Here is a 5,935-nt window from a genome sequence, read left to right as displayed (position 1 = left end):
CCTCCTCAGCCGTGCGTAAAGTTATGTGACGTCACCACGCTAAGATCAACATCGACAAGTGCGACCGAATTCATTCAGTTCAAGGAAATAAACAATGCAGAGCATTATGGAAGCCTCCTTTCCGTTTGTGTTCTCTGTTTTCATGCTTTTTACTGCCCTCACAATGGTCGAAATGCAGCAAAGGATCAACACTCTGCTTGTGCTGAGGCAACGTAGGTGACGTGAATTCTTCTTCTTCTACTTGCTTTGTTGTTAGCATCGACGTAACTACGGTTGTGGGGCATGTTAAATGAGACCTACTAGGAACTACTGCGTCAGTTGAGGGACAAAACACACTCATTGGCTTGATTTCTAAGTAATTTAAAACTCGCCATTGACACCTTGTGGTGTATTTCAATCACTACCTTACGTAGTTAAAGACACTGTGCTTGGCAACGTCAACAATGGCGAGCTACTAGTTTATTTTTTGATTGAAAATTTTACAAATTTTATTAAACGAAAACATTAAGTGGGGTTTTAATATAGAATTAATATAACTTGTACTAACATCAGCTTTTAAGAACTGCAAGTCTTTCTATCCGTGGATCCCTTTAACAGAATGAATGTTAATAATGTTAATGCCATCTTGTGGATTTATTGTTATAATAAACAAATACAGTACTTATGCACAGTATGTTGAATGTATATATCCGTCTTGTGTCTTATCTTTCCATTCTAACAATAATTTACAGAAAAATATGGCATATTTAAAGATGGTTTGAATTGCAATTAATTACGATTAATTAATTTATAAGCTGTGATTAACTCGATTGAAAATTTAAATCATTTGACAGCCCTAGTTTTAATATCTAATTATTATAACTCGTACTAACAGTTATCTTTTAAGAACTACGTGACATTCTATTGGTGGTACCCTTTAAAATAATTATTTTGCCCTTTCCGTAACGTCTATAGAAAAATGTACAGTATACTTCTCAAATATTACTGAATTTGTCTGTCATATCATATACAGTGGGGCAAATAAGTATTTAGTCAACCACTAATTGTGCAAGTTCTCCCACTTGAAAATATTAGAGAGGCCTGTAATTGTCAACATGGGTAAACCTCAACCATAAGAGACAGAATGTGGGGGGAAAAAAACAGAAAATCACATTGTTTGATTTTTAAAGAATTTATTTGCAAATCATGGTGGAAAAAAAGTATTTGGTCAATACTAAAATTTCATTTCAATACTTTGTTATGTAGCCTTTGTTGGCAATAACGGAGGCCAAACGTTATCTGTAACTCTTCACAAGCTTTTCACACACTGTTGCTGGTATTTTGGCCCATTCCTCCATGCAGATCTCCTCTAGAGCAGTGATGTTTTGGAGCTGTCGTTGGGCAACACGGACTTTCAACTCCCTCCACAGATTTTCTATGGGGTTGAGATCTGGAGACTGGCTAGGCCACTCCAGGACCTTGAAATGCTGCTTATGAAACCACTCCTTTGTTGCCCTGGCTGTGTTTTTAGGAACATTGTCATGCTGAAAGACCCAGCAACGTCTCATCTTCAATGGCCTTGCCGATGGAAGGAGATTTTCACTCAAAATCTCTCGATACATGGCCTCATTCATTCTTTCCTTTACACAGATCAGTCGTCCTGGTCCCTATGCAGAAAAACAGCCCCAAAGCATGATGTTTCCACCCCCATGCTTCACAGTGGGTATGGTGCAATTCAGTATTCTTTTTCCTCCGAACACGAGAACCTGTGTTTCTACCAAAAAGTTCTATTTTGGTTTCATCTGACCATAAGACATTCTCCCAGTCTCCTTCTGGATCATCCAAATGCTATCTAGCAAACCGCAGACGGGCCTGGACGTGTACTTTCTTCAGCAGGGGGACACGTCTGGCAGTGCAGGATTTGAGTCCCTGGTGGCGCATTGTGTTACTGATAGTAGCCTTTGTTACTGTGGTCCCCGCTCTCTGTAGGTCATTCACTAGGTCCCCCCGTGTGGTTCTGGGATTTTTGCTCACCGTTCTTGTTATAATTTTGACGCCAGGGGCTGACATCTTGCATGGAGCCCCGGATCGAGGGAGATTATCAGTAGCCATGTATGTCTTTCATTTTCTAAAAATTGCTCCCACAGTTGATTTCTTTACACCAAGCGTTTTCCCTTTTGCAGATTCAGTCTTCTCAGCCTGGTGCAGGTCTACATTTTTGTCTCTGGTGTCCTTTGACAGCTCTTTGGTCTTGGCCATAGTGGAGTTTGGAGTGTGACTGACTGAGATTTTGGACAGGTGTATTTTATACCGATAAGTAGTTAAAACTGGTGCCATTAATACAGGTAACGAGTGGAGCCTTGTTAGACCTCGTTAGAAGAAGTTAGGTGTCTTTTGACTGTCAGAAATCTTGCTTGTATGTAGGTGACCAAATACTTATTTGCCACTCTAATTTGGAAATAAATTCTTTAAAAATCAAACAATGTGATTTGTGATTGTTTTTTTTCCCCATTCTGTCTCTCACGGTTGAGGTTTACCCATGTTGACAATTAAAGGCCTTTCTAATCTTTTCAAGTAGGGGAACTTGCACAATTGGTGGTTGACTAAATACTTATTTGCCCCGCTGTATTTAACTAAAATGGTTAAGCCATACAACCAATGATTTGTAAAGGAAAATCTTGAAAATTGATCAGGGGTGCCCAAACCTTTTTATACTACTGTACATAGATAGAAATGTATGTACTACATGTTTACACAAATATGTGTGTGCGTATGTGTGCATGTGTGTGCAGAGGTGAAGCCGGGAGTCTGTTTATTGTGAAAACAGTGCAAGAGAAGATGGAGAGGAAGCTAAACACAGGCTGTTCTTTGAAGTATCGGTCAGCGCAATGCTATTGTGAACATGTTATTTAACCAACAAAATCACAACAAAATCCAGTACATAATATGTATCTGGTAATATGAATGAACAATGTGGTGTTTCATCTGTAATTTGTGTATTACAGAGTGTTAATATGTTTTTAGATTGCACACCTAATGGGTTTATTAAGATAATAAGAGATTTCCTATCCTGATTAACTGGTGTGGAATACAGGAAGGAAAAGAGCATGTGAGGCGCTCAAAGGGAGCTGTTGGGGGTAGGGGGGCGCTGGGAGACCTGTAGGATTGTTGGTGGGGAACAGAGTGAACAGCAGTGCAAATTGAGGTCAGTTTCAGCCAAGTAGCATTTTAGCTTTGATCCTGCTGCTGAACTGGATGAAAGACATCCTGCCTTCCACACGAAAACTGAGGGAGGTGGAGGACTTTTTTCCCCCTACCTGATAAGTAAATCCTGACAACAACAATCTGTCAACTCTGACACAATCTCCTTCTGTGATTTCAGTTTTATATGTATAACGACCAGGATGTGGTTTTGTAAACAGCCGCTCTCTTTAATGCAAGTACTATCTGCTCTTCCTCGACTCTCATTTTTTTGCAGTTTTCTACAGTGGTAGACAGGAGCTAACGCTGCAAACAGCCAAGAGTACATTCCCAACACAATTCCCCATAACCATGTCAGTCATCCAAAGCATGAAGCAGTCGGTTCTTTGAATGTGTGTGGCCTTCTGGCTTTTAACGAGGATTGTTTGACGTAAAACCATCCTACTTCATATCAGTAACTGATTTTACTCAGTCACGACATACTCTACAGCGATATTTTGGCTATTAGTTCGACTATGAATACAATGCCAAAGGCTGGAATTAAGCTTGGCAGGAAGTGGCAGAAGAGGTTTTAAAGTGGAGGGTGAAGTTCTGGTGAGCGGCTAATTTTTGCACAAGTTTTAGGACAAATATGATTATTTACAGCTACAGCGTATGCCAAAAGTGAGTACACCGTTGCATTTCTGCAGATATTAAAGTATATGTTTTCATGGGACAACACTGACAAAATGACACTTTGACACAATGAAATGTAGTCTGTGAGCCGCTTATATAATAGAGTTATTTCTTTTCCCCTCAAAATAACTCAAAATATAGCCATTAATATCCAAACCCCTGGCAACAAAAGTGAGTACACCGCATGGGAACTACGTACATCCCTAAATGTCCAAACTGAGTACAGCTTGTCATTTTCCCTCCAAAATGTCATGTGACTCGTTACAGGAGTGCTGTCAGCATTGCTGCAGAGATTGAAGAGGTGGGGGCTCAGCCTGTTAGTGCTCAGACCATATGCCGTACTCTACAACAAATTGGTGTGCATGGCTGTCAAGACTGTACAGTAGAAAGCCCACAAAGAGTTTGCTGAAGACATGGCAACAAAGCACATGCATTACTGGAACCATGTCCTATGGTCTGATGAGTAGAAGATTAATTTGTCTGGTTCCGATGGTCTCAACATGTGGCGGCGACCAGGTGAGGAGTACAAAGATAAGTGTGTCATGCCTACAGTCAAGCATGGTGGTGGGAATGACCCCCCACCCCCACCCCCACATCTTCAATCTCTGCAGCAATGCTGACAGCACTCCTGTAACGATGACATTTTGGAGGGAAAATGACAAGCAGTACTCAGTTTGGACATTTAAGGAAGTACTACGTACTTCCCATGCGGTACACTCACTTTTGTTGCCAGGGGTTTAGATATTAATGGCTATATTTTAAGTTATTTTGAGGGGAAAATAAATAACTCTATTATATAAGCTGCTCACAGACTACTTTTCATTGTGTCAAAGTGTCATTTTGTCAGTGTTGTCCCATAAAAACATATACTTAAATATCTGCAGAAATGCAATGGGTGTACTCACTTTTGTGATACACTGTATTTATTGGAAGTACAGTAACTGTGTTTTGCCATAACTTTGAGCTCTATTCTGTGAACGGTGTAACGGCTTTGTCATGTGTTAAAATCTTCACTTGTCATTTAACCCTACACTGCAAATTTGTAACATCTTAATCAGAATATTTTCTTAAATCTAGTCAAATAATTTTCTCCATCTTGTTTTGAGTGTTAAAGTCTACTTAACTGATTAATGTGTCGGACTATTCCATTTATTTTAAGTAAAATTTATTGTTTGTTCTTGTTAAGCCCATACATCTAAAAGTTGGTAATTTTTCACCTAAATAAAGAAAAAATTGCTTTCTAATAAAGTTTTGAAAAATAACAATTCTTGAATTAAGAAAATGTCAACATTTCAAAGTTTTTTTTTTTTTTTTTTTTTTTTTTAAGATTAAACATACTAATTCATTGCTTAAAATAAATCTGTTAAGCTTATTTTCAGAGAACTATTTTTCTATTTCAAGAAATCTAAGTGAGCAAAATTTACTTGAAGCACTGGCAGATAATTTCACTTATTTCTAGTAGATTTACGCTGAAAACAACGGAATTTAACTAGTTTTAAAGAGGTGTGTTTTTGCAGTATATTTATTTCATTCCGTTCATTAAAGTAGTTATTTTTACACTTCTGAGAGTTATGAATAACAAATTTTCCATTTTGAGACCTGGAAAGATTTCCATAATTGTCAGGTTCACTGTATTCGCTTTCCACATCGCCAATTGCGAATTAAAACGGCATCGAGCGAAGATATTTTCCATTCTCGCCAAGCTGGCGAAGAGCTAATTTGACAGATGGAAATCGCCTTGTGCCGAAAGCATCGGTCAAAAGCCCTTTCTCTGAGGACTGTCTGTATAAACACTTCGAATTGCCTATGATTGGCTACTGGTGGTGGAAATGAGTTAGCAAGAGTTAGCATTTCGCCTCATTGCTATCAGAAAAGTGAATGTAAAAGTATTACGTGGGGGGGGGGGGGGGGGGGGGGGGTTATCAATATTTCAATGCATTGCAAAACGTTTTTTTGCACCCGTGTCTAACAAAAGTAAAGCAGGAAGAACCACTAAAACTACTCTTTCTCGTCAGACAAAACGTCATGGTATGAAAATGATCCCTGAGCTCAACATGACATGGATAAAAGATGGGTTTTT

This window comes from Corythoichthys intestinalis, chromosome 7 (genome assembly GCF_030265065.1).
Source record: "Corythoichthys intestinalis isolate RoL2023-P3 chromosome 7, ASM3026506v1, whole genome shotgun sequence".
Taxonomy (NCBI): domain Eukaryota; kingdom Metazoa; phylum Chordata; class Actinopteri; order Syngnathiformes; family Syngnathidae; genus Corythoichthys; species Corythoichthys intestinalis.
This window is presented reverse-complemented; position numbering follows the sequence as displayed.